The 18,637-nt window shown below is 40.0% G+C and overlaps 1 protein-coding gene across 3 annotated transcripts in view; it reads right to left on the bottom strand.

Annotated features, from left to right (window-relative positions):
• The window catches only part of LOC117224000 (prolyl 4-hydroxylase subunit alpha-1), a 537,488-nt gene that overhangs the window by 184,098 nt on the left and 334,753 nt on the right, over positions 1 to 18,637 (bottom strand). For all 3 annotated transcript variants that reach the window (XM_076521749.1, XM_033476652.2, XM_076521748.1), the window contains one exon: positions 5,201 to 5,237. The gene's annotated coding sequence lies outside the window, so the exon portion shown is untranslated. The remainder of the gene's footprint in view (positions 1 to 5,200; positions 5,238 to 18,637) is intronic.

Here is an 18,637-nt window from a genome sequence, read left to right as displayed (position 1 = left end):
AAGCGAGTCGGAGATACCGCGGCGAAAGATGTCCGGCGAAGAATAAACAAGAACGAGAAGACAGAGACGAAGGATATGGTTTCCATGGGGCGGGAGGATCCGCGAGGGGGTGGGAAAAGTGGCGGTGGCGCAGCAGAAAATGCGGCGGCGAGGAGGGTGGACGCAGGGAGATAGAGGAACAGGGAAAAACGGGAATACGCCCTTGTGGACTAGACACAATGGGACACGCACAATGCGACGTTGGATAAGGGATGGCGCGCGCCGAAGGGGCGCAGGAGGGCGGCCACGGACGGAGGAACGGAGGGTGGAAGGGTGTGCGCACCCTTCGCGTTTACTGCAGTGCTCTTCAATCCGTGGATATTTTCGACGAGATTTGACCCTCGTCTCGCTGTTCTCCCGCTAATAAATAATAAAGTGCCGGGAGAACGATGTGTGTCGCACCCTTCGAGTTTAGGGGCTGCGTCCTCGCTTCACAGTCTTCTCCACTTACTTCTCCGCCGGCTGTTTTTCACTCTGCTTTAAACACTTTGCGAGATGGTTTCGTGGCGTTTAACCAACTCTTTGGAAAGTGTTGAAAGTGTTTACATTTTGCAAGAATTGCGACTTTTTCCTATGCAAAGCCGAATCAAAGTAAGAATCGTTGCACTGCCGTGAAAATTTTATAGGAATTTACAGGAATTCTTGTCTATGTATTTTACACGATTACCTTACAATATGAACAAAAAGTGGTAATTCGAAGAGCAATTTCGCATCGAAACCCTAAAAGCAAAAAGTTTGCAAAAATGTGTTCAACCAAACGGTGCGTATTTGGATTAATAAAATATTCGTTTAATTTAAAAAAGAAACAACTAGTCTTTCTCTTCGAATAATTGTGACATTTCAAGGCAAAAATAAGTTATTTAAGCTTACTTGCTTGTCCGTGACGTGCCAGAAATAATAATCATAATTTTACGTATTTACGGCGAAAATGGGTAAAAATTGAGTAGTAAAAATTGTAGTAAAAATAGTAAAAATTGCTTATTTAAGCTTACTTGCTTGTCCGTGACGTGACATAAGTCCAGAAAAAACGACGAATATATTCGAAGAACCGAAGAATAACGGTGCACTAATGTCAACATATTAAAATGATTAAAGAAAGCAGTCAAATCACACTTGGTTCCTGCATCTTGAAATTGATGTATAGCACTTTGATTTTGCAAAAAGATCGGCAGTCTAATTATGATAATGAACTGTTAGTCGCGGAATGATAAATGGACGAGACACGGGTTACCCTAGTAACATATTAACCCTCCTCTGAACGTATCCGGTCTATAAATGGCGTGCACGCAGGACGCATCCCTTCTTTTTTTTCTCTAGATAGTGATAAAGAAAATCAATTTCAGCTAGTTAGGTCGGGGAGCCTCTGTCAACTAAGCATTTTTCACGCATCTTACCGTCTGCCACAGGCTGCTGAACCCTTGAATTCTTCCTTTCACCGCGCGCGCCGTGATTTATCGTCAATATACGCATCGACGAAGCTAGATTTATGCGAAGCAATAAAATCAGCCTGCTCGCAGAAGGGGGTACATAATGCGCATTGTCCGCGCTAAAATAGCGAATGGCTGCGCGTCCCGCGTGATGTACGGCGGTCTTTCGGCGCCCCGGATCATTTTCAGAATCATCTTCCTGTGCACGGTCGTCTCGAGGAATTCAGAAAAAATCGTCGGAAATTTCGGGGAATCCGGAAAGAAGATTGGATTATCCGCGCACGTAGCGTAATCAGCTGCTAATGTACGTTATTACTAATGTAACGATTAGCCATTCAAATGACTTTATTCAAATTACAATGCATTCGATACCGCTGTTGATTATAGCCACTCCGACAGAGACGGCCTGTGATTACTACGGCAGGCGGACTATAATCGATTTCGGTGACGACCAGCTCGCCATGGCACGGTTATCGTCGGGTTTATAGGAAACGCTATGAAATGCATTCACGATAGTTTTACCTTTCTGAAGAGTTAATTAGCGGATCTGGTTACTGTGCGGTGACCGATTGCTGTGCCTTCGTATAATAATTTGAATAATCAACTTTATGTTTATCGAATAAGACACACTAAATATTTTTATTCGAAATTAAACAGAATAAAAGAATATTACAAAAATTAAAAAGAACAAAATACTGCTTAATAACCATAATTAATAGAAGAAGTAAAACTTTTTATTTAGAAAGAAACAAAATAAAAAGGTAGTAAAAGAATTGTATTGAGGTAAATACTTCTTAATTTTATTTGCTAACGAAAGTGAGACTTTTTTACTCAAAAATAGACAAAAATGAAGAATAAAAAATGTAATATAAGTGTAATATATATAAATATAATATATATAATATAACTAATATTTTAAGGAATATCTCACACTGCACTTTATACTCGCGCTTCCGAGAAGCTAGAATGGAAGAACGCATCACCTGGGCCATGCAAAACTGCCAGCAAAAACGCCAAAAATACCAAAAACGAAACAGGAAGTTCTCTGAACATTCATAACTAGACAGCGGATTTTTACGCGAAATAAAAGATCGTCTGCATCGATTGCAAGAGATGGAAACCAAACGGCGAATCTTTTCCTTTCAATAATAATTCCAATCGACCGAAAATAATACATTGACATATTCACGTATCTCTTAAAATTCTTTTTCACTATTTTAAATTGCGTGCATCCGTAAACGTTAAACCAAAGCGAATGTAGCGTAAAAAGCGAGAAGAAAAATTGAAGTAAGTCCCGTATTTATTGGTAAGCAACGATCGCGGTGCAGGTGCGTACCGCGGCTGAAAAAGCCCGGTTGATTAACGGATTAAGCTTGTTTCGCGCGATAGGAGGCGCAGGCTCCAACGGTTCAAAGCCCGAATGAGTTATCCGGGTGGAAAGCCTTCGGTCTTTATCGTCGAAGCCCATCAAATCGTGGCAACGCACGGAAGTGCATCGACTGCGCGGACGCATGCGAATATTGCGAGCCGCTTTTGGACCAGAGAGGCCCGAAGCGCGCGCGGCGTCGCGACGCTGGGCGGTGGTTTGCGCGGCCCCCGGCCGCTTCGAGATCGAGGCACGAAAATTCGCGATAAATCTCGCGGCTGACTGCCGGAACATACACGAGGAACAGTCATTTCCGGGGAATTTCTGGCCGGCGGACCAAGAATACTCGGCTCCGGGGCCTGGTACCGATCGATTTCTGTCACGTCAGAAACTATGCTCGTGGCCGTGTTATCGACGCGTAACAACTCCGACGCCCTATTCAGCCGGGATCCAAATCAAATTCTTCTGTTCGCGGACGATTTCCCTGTCGCGGACCTGCGGGAACCTTCGCGAACAACCGTTAAATCATTCGCCGGCGGATTTTATAACAATCCCCGTCGCCGGGAACTGTTAATAATAGGAACTTTCATTCGCGTCGCGGGTAAATGGGCTCGCATAAAATGTGGTCGTTAAATCAAATTTTTCAGTGGGATCACCGAGAAAATTCTTTCGTTGAATCATCGTTTTGAAAGTGGAACGGATACTTGAGATTTTCTATTTAACCGGTTAGCGCAGTCGCTTTGAAAAGTGCGCATAGTTGCTGTAATTAGGGTGAGTGTCAGGTATTACCGCGGTTTCTCGACGAAGGCGAACTTCGATAGAGAAAATGAGACCTTTTACGTCAATAAGTTGACAATTTGAGCTGTACCTAGTAAATAATATTTGAGAATAGATGATAGTGACAGTGTGCGTCGATTTTTTTTATGAAAGTAATGATTACTTTATTTAAAAATAACACTAATATGAATAGTTCATTATTAATTACCAAAATAAAAATGCCTTTCGAATCAGCATTTACAGCTGTCATTATGAGTATCTTATAAAACCCAACATTTTCATAAGCTCCCGAATATCAAAAGTCGATAAATGAATTAAAACTGCGATTGCTGTTACTTGTATGTCATATATTATCAATAGAGAACATATAAAAAATCGTAAAATTCATTTTCAGAAGATTACACGCTATAAAATGTTAGATTTTTACGCAAAATAAAAATTGTCTTCGCCAATTACAAGAAATATAAACATAGTAGCAAGTTCTTTCTCCTTGTAATAGGTAATAATAGCTTAATAATAATTTGAAAATAATACATCGATACGTTGAAATTCTCTCGATGTGTCCACTATTTTAAATTGCAACTCTCCAATGTTGCCATAAATGCATTAAATCCGCAGTAATTATACTGCATACGGTTTAGTTTTCTTCATACTTTGATTAAATACATCAGTTCTATAAAATGTATAATTATTATACCATAGTATTATACTATAGTATTACTATACTATATATAGTATACTGTAGCATTATACTATAGTATTACTATACTATATATAGTATTATACTATAGTATTACTATACTATATATAGTATTATACTGTAGTATTACACTATAGTATTACTATACTATATATAGTATTATACTGTAGTATTATACTACAGTATTACTATACTATATATAGTATTATCCTGTAGTATTATACTATAGTATTAGTATACTATATATATTATTATACTATAGTATTACTATACTATATATAGTATTATACTATAGTATTACTATACTATATATAGTATTATACTGTAGTATTACTATACTATATATAGTATTATACTGTAGTATTATACTATAGTATTACACTATACTATATATAGTATTATACTGTAGTATTATACTATAGTATACTGTAGTGTGCTGTAAAATATACTATAATAAAACTATACTATACTAAATACCAATAAAACTATAAATAAAATTAAAATAAAGCTATTATCGCTAGTCTGCCGATATTTATTCAAAATAAAAATGTCCTGCACGAACAGCAAAACGTAGCAGCCGAGTCCTAATATTTCTCTCTTAAATAATTTTAACAAATCGTGATTAACATATCAACGTTTTCAGTCTTCAAAACTCTACGTTTCACACCTATACATATTTATTTCCCCAAGCACGCATAAAATCCATTCATTGCCGTGAAACGATGCGTCAAGATGAATTCCGACTCGCTTGCGTTCGCCTCGACAGCGTGCACTAAATGCGCCGATGCACTTTTCCCGGGAAATCCTGGGACAGTGGACCGTTCCGCGAATGTTCGCCGCGTCCTGTTTAAGAAGCAATAAGAGTAAATGAGAGTAAATCGCAACACTCACCAAAATGGAGCCGATGAGGCCAGCGTCGAGACGGGCTCTGCGAACAAACAAATGGAGAAAAACCGTTAACAATCGCGTGTTTGCAGCCGGGCCGGCGGCGAGTCGGCGGCGGGGCGCGGCGCGACGCGACGCGACAAAGTGGGATTTCGGGAAGGAAAACAGCGAATCGCAATTATTATTCGAACCGGTCCCCGTTCCGAATTAATTTCCCAACAATGGGGGTTCGTTTGCCGATCCCCGCGCGCCGTTCGACCGGGTAATAGTGTTTTTAATTAACAGAAGTTCGACACACTCTTCCTCAATGGTGAGTAACGAGGAAATAAATCCGGGACGAGCCCGGGCGCCGAAACACTCGTGACTCGTTGACTTAAATACGAATTAGAGAGCCATCAACCCCCTTTTTTAACTCTCTCGCTCGCTCGCTCTCTCGTTTTCGCGCGCGCGCGCGGGTGCGCTTTCAACCCCTAATGGATTTCACCGATCGGGCACGAAATTGCGTGAGCATGCAGAAATCTGACCGCGTGTACGTCGGCACGTGCTTCCCGGCACACCGTTAAATATGCTGCGCTCTGTATCGCGCGGATCGCGACCGAGCACAATTTATAATGATTTCAGCCCCTCGCGTGTTGTAATATCGAGACGCGCACGCGGTCGTCATTTCAAAATTTAAAATATATTGTAAACGGCCAAATGAAAACGTACGCAGAGTGCGCGCCGGCAGCGAAGCGACCCCTGCACACCAGATTAGGTTAGCCCGCTCACACGGTCGATTTAACGAAGAATGAAGTCGATATTTCCTGCTATTTCAGAGAAAATACTCCGGGAACACTTTGTTCCGCCTGCGTCGTACACAATGATTTTATTCCGAGCTTCCTACCGCTCGTTTCAAAAATAATATCGTCGATCGGGCTGCAGCGAATAGGACAGAGATTTTCAGAAATGTGACCGCTGTGCTTCGTAACGATTGGAAATTCTGCGAAGTTTATCGACGAACCTTCCGCGCCAAGAACGTTAAAATTGTCGACGACTATGTTTAACCGATAATATTCCAGGCGAAATTAATGTATACAATGTTTTCACACACATAAATGTCGATCTCTGTCGTCGCTCGCTTCCCGTTTCTCTCTAGCATCATTCGATTATGCAATTACATTGATTTAATACGAATTAAACGCACTCGTCCTCTTGTTTTTATTAACCTCCGTTCGTGATACGGTAAATTCACCCCAATTCTCCATCAGGATGTAAATAAAAATGGACGATTTGGGTTCATTTTTATATTTCATTTGTCGCCAATTGTCAACAACTACAAAAACGAGGGGCAAGGCTCGAATAATCGTATCTGCTCGTCCCAAATTGTCTATTTTTGTTCATCAGGGAGAATTTATTGCAATCGCGTATTATTCATAAACTCAAACACAGTCGTACATTTTAACTCTGAAAAATAATCTCACGCTGACATGAATATTCTATTCGAATAATTTTTTATTCGCATAATTCTTTATTTGAACAATTCTTTATTCAAATAATTCTTTATTCGAACAATTCTTTATTTAAATAATTCTTTATTCCAACAATTCTTTGTTCGAATAATTCTTCATTCCAACAATTCTTTATTCGAATAATTCTTCATTCCAACAATTCTTTATTCGAATAATTCTTCATTCCAACAATTCTTTATTCGAATAATTCCTTATTCGAATAATTCTTTATGCGAATAATTTTATATTCGAATAATTTCTTATTCGAATAATTCGAAATAATAACATGGGAGATATAAAAATCGATAAACTACGAAATAAATACTTTACATTTTATATCATTTTTATTTAAATCAATTATTTTCCATATGAATCCCTGTACGAATAAAATCTTATTCGAATAAAATTTCCTTCGTCCAACTTTTTACCTAGATAAATTTTTATTCGATAGAATATTTATCCCCCTATCTCCACCCAAAAAATTCAAGTCGTTTAGTCCAGTTTGGAAAAAGTTATACCGTTTCCCAAGTGTCCTCAAGTACATGGCCGCCACTGTAATTACCTTGGACCCGTTCCCGCGACCCACTTTTCGACTTCCTCGGAACCGTGTCGCGACATATCGGAATATCGAATGCCGATTTAAAATTTTCGAACCGGTCAGAATATGGTCGCTCGGCAATAATCCGGAGTCACGGAGAAATAACGCTACCTTCGGACGAGCCAGCTTCGAGAACGGAAACACGGGGGAGAGGGGGGCAGGAAAAGCTTCTCGCCAAGGGGTTAAAGGTTTCCGGTGGCCTGCGACTGGAGAACTTCGAAAACGCTGAACGGACGCGTCGCGACGCGCCGTTTCTCCGGCCAGAATTTTATTATCCCGTTTCCCTGTTCCCCCGGATCGCCTAACTGCCCCGGATTCCCCTCCCAGACCTTGGTTTTTATCAATTGTTCCTGAGGTTTTTCCGCGTTCCGCCCTCTTGATCTCCGTTTGATGGGGTCGCGGACGAAACGGCGCAGCCAATATGCAAAACGGGACAAGCCGCGCTCGAAATCCATTTCGCCGGGACACTATCGACGAAGGCATTTGCATGCAATGATTATTGCCGCGCCGGCGTTGTTATCGAGTTCGCGTATTATGATCATCGGCTGTGCGGTTTGGAACGGCGGGTCCCGTCCTCGGTGCTTCATTCAGCAAATTTTGGCGCCCGAGACGCGGAGAAACGTGATACCAAGGTATCGCGCAAAAATCTCGCCCGTCATCCGATCGAACGGAAATAACAATTCAAATTAATAAACCGTAATAGTAATTTGATATAATTATTCGTAACTTGGAAATTGATTGCGCGGTTGCCGGAAACATGGAATATTTGATTTCGTGCGTTTAATTGCGTTCTGGTCATTAGATGTAGGGATTAAATATTTTGGGGGAGGGGGGAGGGGAGAAAATAATGCGTGCAAAAGTGTAAAATAATCGGACATTTTAATTGAAAGATTTTAACGGTTTGATTTCATTTTTAAACATGATTGCTTTTCGTTGCTTTAGGAACATTGTCAAACGTTTTCGATTAAAAAAACGTTCCCTTAAATGAATAATAACGGGCTTTATGCGTGACTTCTGAAAAGGTATTGTACACGACATTTTTTATTTAGCATTGAATGCAGTATACGGTGCAGATTCGAGTGAAATTTTTTTTTGCGAAACGTGGTTTTCGCAAATATATTTGACACGTACACTTTTTTATCGGCCGTGATCGATGTTGAAGACATGAAAGCAACCGTTAAAGTTACGGATAAAAAGTACATTGAAAAATTGTTGCGATCCTTTCAACGTGAAATATCGGTTCCGGATATTAAAAAAACAAAATACGTGTTAAATATTTTCGTAAAAACTATCTCTCATAAAAATTTCATCAAAATAACCGCGCGTCCAGATTCAATGTACGCATTCCCTTTTATCAGATTCTACAACGGTGCACTGTATTCAGCGACGAATCAAATTTAAATATTTCGTGTATATTTTTTGGAGCATCGCATTTAACACAATTGAACACATTTGACAGGAAAACGTTTAACGATATTTCTATGATAACGAAATGCAATTACACTTGAAAATTCTGAAAGCCTACCTCCAGATCGCTTCCAAATTTTTCACACATCGCTTTCTCCCCAAATGCCACAATTTAACCCTTTGAAATCGAAGCGATTTTAACTCGAAATCCAAAAATATAGTTATTCTGACCTATAGCATTTCCATGTTATGTAACCTGGTGCATTTTATACATATGAAATTGAATTATGTGACTCCGTGCAATAGTTATACTTTCAACAATTTTTTTTTTAAATTACAAACAAATTTGATAATGTTAAAATTATTTTGAAAAGTAATATAAAAATGTTTAATGGCGGCTTAGAGTCGCCACTCGACTGCAAACGGTTAAGATTAGAGAAAATGGAAAACGAAAAATAAGGATCACTCTATTCTACAGTTATTGTTTATTGCACCGTTGCACCAATGATTCGCAATTACTTCACCGTGGATTTTGCAGATTTAAATTGTTCCATTATACGAAATTTGTTAAAACATTTTGAAACGAGAAACAAGCGCTTCGTTTATCGCAAGATCTGCAGTCCGGTAATCGTAGACTGTATTTAAAACCGCTGAATTTAAAAACCGCTTGATAGGCTGTACTTTGTTTGTTAATGGACAGAAGGTGATAATGGAGCGAGATACACGGTTTAAATTGCCCGGTTACGCGGCCACCGTCGTTCCAGCCCCTTGAGATTTTCACCTCGGATTAGGCGTTAAACAGAAGTATGCAAAATCTCGGCCATTTATCATTGTACGTGACGCGGAGCCAGCGGATGTTTATGCAAATATGGATTTTAAGGGAGTGATTTACAGGGAACTGGAATGCAAGCATAACTCTGTTTGCTTTGCCGGGACCTGACCTTGAATAAAATATTTTTATTGCTGCCATCGTTTCAGGGAAATTCTAATTAAGCGGAATTAAATTGGGACTTGTCCCATTCACCTCCAGGAATAAACCTAAACTTTCAGTCGCGAAACAATTAATTGTTTTCTAAATCGCCGAAGTTTCTATGCAGCGGATAATTTTCAATTAAGTATCTCAATGGAAAAAGATCTTGATTGCAGTTTGCAGCTGCTAGTTTTGAAGAGGCCATACACGTGATAATTTTCGGATGTTTTTTATGCAAAATAAATGACGATCGTAGCAGGCAGAAATTAATTTCTATCTAATCTATTTAAAAATCTATTAAATGTAGATAAAAGAGACATAAATTTAATGAATCTATTTGATTGGCGGAGTAATTACGAATAAATTGGATAAAAATAAATTATTCCCTTTTAATAGTTTTAACAAATTGAAAGCAGCGCAACTGTATCATTAAATTTGTCTTCGCAATTCTATGTTTCAGCTACTCACCTTTGTCATAAATGCAACAAAAAAATTGCAGTTCAAAATCTTCTGAAAAAAAATTCTTTAAAATAATGCCGAACACGCGGCAATTCTCGTTCCAGACTCTTCGGATTAAAAAAACGTGGGCTTCTCGTTTTGATCGTCATTCCGCACAATAAAGAAAAACATCAATCCTTGCTTTAACAATTTCATTAAAACGCACGTAACGTGTGCTTCAATTCTCGCGATCCTTTCATGTTTTCAAATAACGCCTGCCCATTATTGTCGCGAATGCATAAAATCCACAGTCTACGGACAACAATAGCAAGCAACCGGTATTCTATTCCGAGACACCTGTCCTCGCCAGATAAATTCGTTCGGGAATCATGGGCCACCTGTTTTGCGGCGAGCTGTGCACGAAACCGTATCTCGGCAAAACAGGCAGATTTTCTTTATTCGCGGAATGGGTCACCGGTTGCTCTTCTGTCCGTATTTTCTGCTCGAAAGCGAGGAGAGAGTCGGCGATAGAGGAGAGCCTGGATCCTCAAACATTTTTCGGATCGACACAAAAGGCCGGTTGAACGAAGCGAGAGACAGAGAGAGAGAGAGAAAGAGAGAGAGAGTGAGGGGGAGAGAGGGGGAGAGGGTGAGTGGTTCAACCATAGATTTTTCCGGGTCGTTCTCCAGCAGGCAAATCGCGACAATTTCGCCGGCCGTCGATGCGGAAAATGAGTTTCCACGTAGAACCAGGGGAAAACTTCGGCTGGAAATTCGCGGCTCGCGCTCCGAAAAGTCCGGGAAAGATACGATTTCTGGCGAGCCGATAAAGAATGCCCGGTGTGTACGTATTATCGGTCCCCGCGACACCGGCTCGCGAATAAAAAGATCGCGGCCAAGTGCGCCGGGCATTAAAACTTTCGAAATAACCAAGTTTCACGGGGCCACCCCCTCTAGCACACCCCCGCATGACGTACGTTCTCGCCGTAGCCGGAGCCAATAGGGCCGATCAATCGGGCCGAACCCGATACTTTTATGGCCACCATACCGAACGAAGAGAACGATCGGCTTCTGATATTACGTTCCGGGCTTGTTACACGCTTATTGCCAACTGAACCGATTTTTATCATATTTCTCTCTTAAAGTGGACGTCTTTCTGATTGTTCTCCAGTTTGTCCCGCGGAGAAACTCGGTCCAGCGACGGAGATATGAATTTTTCCTTCGGGACCGCGATATCCGATCTTCGAACCGTTCTCCCCTTTTGCAAACTTTAACTTTCTTCCGATTGAAATCTCGATATCGTGCGATGATGATAGTTTTCGATTAATTGGTTTCAGCGATTAATTGGACCAATCTTTAGTTTTATATTTGATTTATTTGTATTTGTGGTGAGGCGGTTCGCGTTTATGGTAGTGGTGTTGCTTCGGAGGTGGGCAAAACGTACTCCGATTAACGATTGTAACTCGTTAGTTATTGTAAATTATTGTAAATTAGTTATAATAATTAACGAGTTATAATCCTTAATCGTTAACTGATTCGTAATAATTTGGAGCCACTATCGAGATATAATCGAGGATCATTAATCAGGTTACTAAATATATCTATATAAATACAGAACAATATACAATTTAGATATCGTTAATAATAATTTTACTTTATCGGCTAAGTTGTACAGTTACGGTAATTTCGCCCGGAAATGCCAAATTTCGGGTTGCTGTGTATTTTTCTGTGCTAGTCCTACGACTATGTAATTTATTGGCACGCGTCGCGAATTCTCGAAAGATAACACAAAATGGACTGTTTGAGGATGAGTCAAGTAAGAAAAACCGCGGAGCCGCAAGATACAGAAATTTCTCCCTACTTCACGCTCAGATTGAGCATAAAAATGGACAATTTGAGAAGAGGAGATACGATTATACGAGCAAGGCTCGAATAAGTCTCGTTTTTATAATTATGGCCATAGAATCGTGTCATGTAGCCTCCGAATCGTGTCACGTGGCCTCCGAATTGCCTTCGAATCGTGTCACGTGGTCTCTGAATTGCTTTCGAATTCTGTCACGTGGCCTCCGAATTGCCTTCGAATCCTGTCACGTGGCCTCCGGATTACCTTCGAATCGTGGCATGTGGCCTCCGAATTGCCTCCGAATTCTGTCACATGGCCTTCGAATTGCCTTCGAATCGTGTCGCGTGGCCTCCGAATTGCCTTCGAATCGTGTCACGTGGTCTCCGAATTGCCTTCGAATCGTGTCACGTGGTCTCCGAATTGCCTTCGAATTGCCTTGGAATCCTGTCACGTGCCCTCCGGATTACCTTCGAATCGTGGCATGTGTTCTCCGAATTGCCTTCGAATTCTGTCACGTGGCCTTCGAATTCTGTCACGTGGCCTTCGAATTGCCTTCGAATCGTGTCGTGTGGCCTTCGAATTGCCTTCGAATTGTGTCGCGTGGCCTTCGAATTGCCTTCGAATTGCCTTCCAATCGTGTCACGTGGTCTCCGAATTGCCTTCGAATCGCGTTATGATTTCGAATCGTGGCTATCAAATATTTAGCCGCGCAATGCTGAAAGTACATGCCAATAAATCGTGTAATTAAAATGTCTTTCGATCTCATAATTTCCTACGATAAAATTCGCAAATTTCGGTCACTTTACAAACCGGACGAATCGAAATCCTTAAATAGGCTGTTACACGATTTTTTGCAAAGCATTAAACAAAGCAAATAATGAAACTGCGACTACAGCGTCGGGAGGGGTGGGGGGGGGGGAGTTCCCTTTAATTCGATCAGTTCGACAAATTTGCATTAATAAAATTACGGCCGTGAGCTGGCCAATACGGAGGCGACTTGTACCCTTTAATTCTGTCATTTGTGCGTCCGTAATCACTCACGGACGATCCGATGGTACGGTCTCGAATTCGCCGAGTGCCGTTCAATATGCAACGCGATATTGTTAATAAAGGCAATGGAATAATGAGGCCGGTTCAAAGCGAACGGTTTGCCGGCCAACAATGTGATTTATTAATTTAATTTTAACGATTGATCGCGAGCTCTCGTCGAAAGACTCGGTTGAACGAACCCTACGGTCAGTAATTTTGACGTATCAAATTAGTATAATTAAACGAAAGAATATTGTTCTCGGCGAACGACACTTCCACCTTGTTCACAGTTCCGCCGGTCCTGTGATCAAGAAACTGTACAATTAATTTATTCTATGTACGCAGTTATTAATGTATATTTGATCGTATCTCGATTAACACTAAAACTAAACCCGAACACTAGAAGTGTGTGCATTGTTTCATAATAATGAAAAAACTGAATGCACTTAGACTTTCCACCATTTTTATTCTAACGTATGCACGGACTAAGAAATTTATTCAATCATTTACTAATTATATTATATTACTAGTTATATTGTTTACATTATTATAACTAAGACTAAGAACTAGGACTAAGAAATTTATTCAATCATTTACTAATTATATTATATTACTAGTTATATTGTTTACATTATTATAACTAAGACTAAGAACTAGGACTGAGAAATTTATTCCATCATTTACTAGTAATTATATTGTTTATATTATCATTATTATATATTATATTGTATTTCTTTCATATTTTGTTTAATTATATTTTACATAGTATTCGTATTTATTATGTATATTGTATATATTATTATTATTATTATACATTACATTGTATTTCTTTCATATTTCGTATACTCGTTTCGAAGAATTTCGATCGGCTCAGCAGGTTCAGTGTTAACGAACTATTTTATAAAATTGTACGTTCCGCACAGCTTTGCTTGATCCGCGTTTCATTCGGGAAAGCGTTCTCCATAGAAAATTCACGGATTAACCAGAAGCGAAATTGTTTAAAGACAGCTCAGTCTGTAAAACATCGGCTAAAAGCCCAAATTGATTTCCATCTGTCGAAAAACGAGATGTATTTCGGTCGCGCTTGGTTAGACAAATGAAAATTGGCTGGTCGGAAATCGATTGGTGAGCGCGGAAAAATTCGTCGACGAAAGGTCGCGGTGGGTCCCCGGGCATTATTTTGCATGGACTCGATTAATTGAAATAATAATTCGATTAGTCCCGGGCACGAACGGAACGTTTCATTCGACGTCGACGTCGACGTCGGATGGATGTCCTCTTCGACCGCCGACGGAAATAGAAGACGAGAGAGAGAGAGAGAGAGAGAGAGAGAGAGAGAACAGGACAGAGAGAGAGAGAGAGAGAGAGAGAGAGAGAGAGAGCAGGAGAGAGATAGGGAAAGCAGAGGAGAGAGTGAAAGAGCAGAGAAGAGAGAGAGAGAGAACAGAAGAGAGCGAGAGCAGAGGAGAGAGAGAGAGCAGTGGAGAGAGAGAGAGAACAGAGAAGATAGAGAGCAGAGGAGAGAGAGAGAGAGCAAAGGAGAAAGAGAGAGCAGAGGAGAAAGAGAGAGCAGAGGAGAGAGAGAGAGCAGAGGAGAGAGAGAGAGAAAGAGATGGCGAGAGAGGGAGGGAGGAAGAGATACAGAGAGCGGTAGAAAAAGCGAATCGAACTTCTCTCCCGTAATTTTCTGTAATCTGATTATCGGGGAATCGCGTCGACGGACTTCGATCAAGTGAGACACCGATGATTTTTCCGTGACAATTGGATTCGCCGCGGGACAAAGGTTGTTACATTAACCGGTTTCCACGGGACTGATCTTGCTTTTAAACGAACCCCTGTAATCTGCTTGCCAGCGTGGCCGATCGCCGATGGAATTGTGAATATTCAATCGTGGAAGGACTCCGGCCGGCGCGCCGCGTCCGTGTATTTCACCGGTTTCCGGTTTTCCAAGCAAAAATGCGAAGTTGGATTAACGCGCGGCACCGGCGACGATTAACGGGAGACCTATTTTTATCGGCGGCCGCGATAAAAGTCCACGGATCCCGAACACAAAGTACGGATTAATGCATCGATTTCATTTATTCGAGGGCCGCGACAAGAAAATTAAACAGAATCCGCGGGAGCGCATATTAGAGGCGATTTATGCGAACGCGTTCCTCCCGACGCGACGCGGTAATTAAAACACCGAGCCGTTGAAACAGGAACGGGCTAATTTAAAAAGCTGCGATGCAAAGAATCTATTTTCACGCCCGCGCCGGAGAAATATCTAAAACTGTAATTGCAAGTGAACCGCGCGACACGGTGAAATGCTCGGGAAATAAACCGCAGTTACCTCCGGCTACAAAATATTCAGTTTGTGCAAATCTCTGTAAAGATAAGCTTGTAATTAATAATTCTAAATGCCCCGGCTTCCCATTTCCCCTCGAAATCTCAGACATTAAACACCTTATTTACCGGAAGCCGATTAATACGCTTTTCAGTGACTGGAATGACTTATTTTCATTGAAATCGTAATTTCAGGAGAACCTGATCCCGTTATATTAATTGCGCATTAGTGTTATTTGACGTTAATGTTGCCGTGTAAATCAATAGTAATATTGTTATATAAATTAACAGTAATATTGATATATAAATTAGCATTGACGTTGTTATATAAATTATCATTAATATTGTTGTTCAACGTTAATATTGTTATTATTATTGTTTTACATAAATATTGTTATACATTAACATTATTATTGCTATGTTAATAGTAATAATTATATAATATTATAAATATATATACTACTATATAATACTACTATAAATATATATAATACTATATATATATAATACTACTATATATATATTATATACTACTATATAATATATATATAATATTATATAGTAATAATAATTATATCAGTAATTATATTACGACATCAGAACTAATATCCTGTGTCGGCTTAAGAGTACACACACATTTAAGGGATATTTATACATATATATTATATACTATACATACATACTATACTATATTATAAAAGGGACATTTACACATTTATACATTAATACGTATATATGTACTTTCAACACGGACGTTGCACGGTATAAAACAATACGCGTTAAATCTCTCGTAAAAATGTCATCAAAATCGATCTGTCCAGATTCAATTTATCTCCTCTTATCAGACTCTCCATCGCACGCGCCGTCTTTGATGATAAATCAAATTCAACGATTATTGTATACATTTGTCGAACCGACAGACAAAGCTCATAACTATTCACGTAGAGTCTTACTCGCCTTAAAAAAAAAAGAAACTCCTCGCCCGCAAAGGACCGCCGATCTCCGATTTGGAAATATCTATCGAAACACAGCCGATAAATAAAGCGTCAACACATGATAAAAGCATCGCAGAAAGCAGTAGGATTTGCAACGACGGGTTACCGCGACGCAAAAGAAGATTAAATAGTGCATATTTTAGCAGCGATCCGGAGTTTGTACGGGCGGACCGTTTCGGCCGGCGTAAAAAAAAGCGCAGCTTAAACGGCGGCCTGCTCTTTTTCTGGCCATTATTGGGCATTACAGGCCGTAATTTTTTGCCGGCGAATGATTTGCGAATGACATAATCTCCGGGTTCGCACGGCCACGGTTTTGTTACGGTTGCAGGGTCGACGACCCGCGGGACGGCTCCGTGAATCACACGGCTTATCGATATCTCCGACCTCGATAAATCGGGAGCAAAGATCTCGGTCGTCTCTGGCGACCTACGGAACTCGAATCTTCCGCCGCGAGTTCTGTCTGGGAATCAGCTCCCGCACATAAATGAATAATTTCAATTCCACGTTCCTTCCGCGGGCGACCTTAATATTTTATCATTCCCATCGATTCGTCCATTATGCCCGGCTAAATTTGTTACCGCTTGTGCATAGACCCCGGGCATCTTTATGCAAATCGCCGTGGCTCGGAGAGAAGACTGGTCGATGGTAATTGGCGAGCTTGATGTCGCAAACAAAGAGAGCCACTTCTTCGCGGAACGGAGCGACGAGCAACGAATTCGCGTACGTTTTAAAACAGGTAACAGAGATAAAGAGTTGTTCGAGCGATTTTCCATAGGAAATATTAATAGTAACTGTTGCGACCGATCGAGATCAATTTCCTGCACGAATAACTATTACGAGTGGCAGAATTAAAGTTCCCCTTGTCGATCGAGCAATCAAAATAGAATTTCCCACAGCGATAATCGTCGTCGACGATGAAAATGATTTTTCCGTCTTCGTTTTAGAGAGTATTAAAGAAAAGAATGCTGGACCTTTTTATTTTGAAAATGGTGTTAAGTCCGTTACTTTCGAAAAATGAGATATCACATAATTTGTGATTAATTCAGCGTAACCTTTTTATTTATAACTAGTTAATATTTAATATCTTAAAAAGTGGCAATGTTTTTTTCAATTTAAAATTGGCCAATAAAAGAAATTGCTTAGCGATTGATTACGAAAATGGTGTAAGTCCATTTACAGTCTGTAAATATGTATTATTTTAGTTAAATTCGCCTTAAAAAATGTATATAATCAAATTACACATTGGTAAGAAAACATTGCCAGACTTGACATAATTAATTTATATTATATAATATATATGATTTATATCATATAATAATATATATAATAATTATACATATATAGTATATGTAAAAATTATATATGATATATAATATTATTATTACATATATATTATTATATTATTATATTATATATCTATATTATTATGTTATTATATTATATATAATATATATTTTTAAATTATTAATTATGTTACATAATTTATTTTTGAATCGACCAATATGCTAACCTTTAATTTTCCCAAAACAGCAAAACCATCGACAAAATAAACGACTCACTCATTCCCTTAACAAATTTTAGCGGATCGAAACGAACGCAACAGTATTTTCTAATCCTTTAAACACTGTCACCATTGTGTGCATTCGATCTGCTCGTTCGTGCCACAAACGAATAAAAACCGCAGTTTATTCGTAATTATCGCGGGCAACGAAAAACGTTTCGATCCAATTAATAATTCTATGACAGTTTTCATTTCAGTCGCTGAGCAGCTAGTGTGTCGCCGGATTAAAACAAAAACAAAGCGGAGTGGGGGGGGGGGGGCAACAAAGAGAGGCGTTACCGCACGAACCGCAACATTCGGTTTCAAACAAGTTAATTAAATGTGTAACAAGTTCGGCTCGTGCACGCTAGATAACGGGGATATACATATCGAATTTCGTAAACGAAATTGTCACAACGGGACACCAGTAAATTACAACGCAGTGAAAATAAATTACAATTGCCTGCCGCGCTATTAACTATTAATTGCGCCGATAAATTCTATCCTGCCCAATTGACGTTGAATGTTCTACGCGAAAGGATAAATTAATTTTGTGCAGGCTGCAATTAGGGTCGCCTGTTTAGCGCAACCGGCGCGGCGCGGCGCCGTGCCGTGCCGTGCCCTGCCGCGCGGTGCGGTGCCGCGAAGAAAAATGTAATTCCGAAATGGCTGCGTCGCGATTAATGAAACGCCGCGCGGACCGAGAGAAGACATTTCGCGGAACGTACACCGCGACGAGGAACGAACGAACGAACGAACGAACGAGTTAAACGGCGTTTTCTTAGCGGCCGCGATGCGCCACTCAACCTAA

Source organism: Megalopta genalis, chromosome 5 (assembly GCF_051020955.1).
Source record: "Megalopta genalis isolate 19385.01 chromosome 5, iyMegGena1_principal, whole genome shotgun sequence".
NCBI classification, from domain to species: domain Eukaryota; kingdom Metazoa; phylum Arthropoda; class Insecta; order Hymenoptera; family Halictidae; genus Megalopta; species Megalopta genalis.
This window is presented reverse-complemented; position numbering and strand designations above follow the sequence as displayed.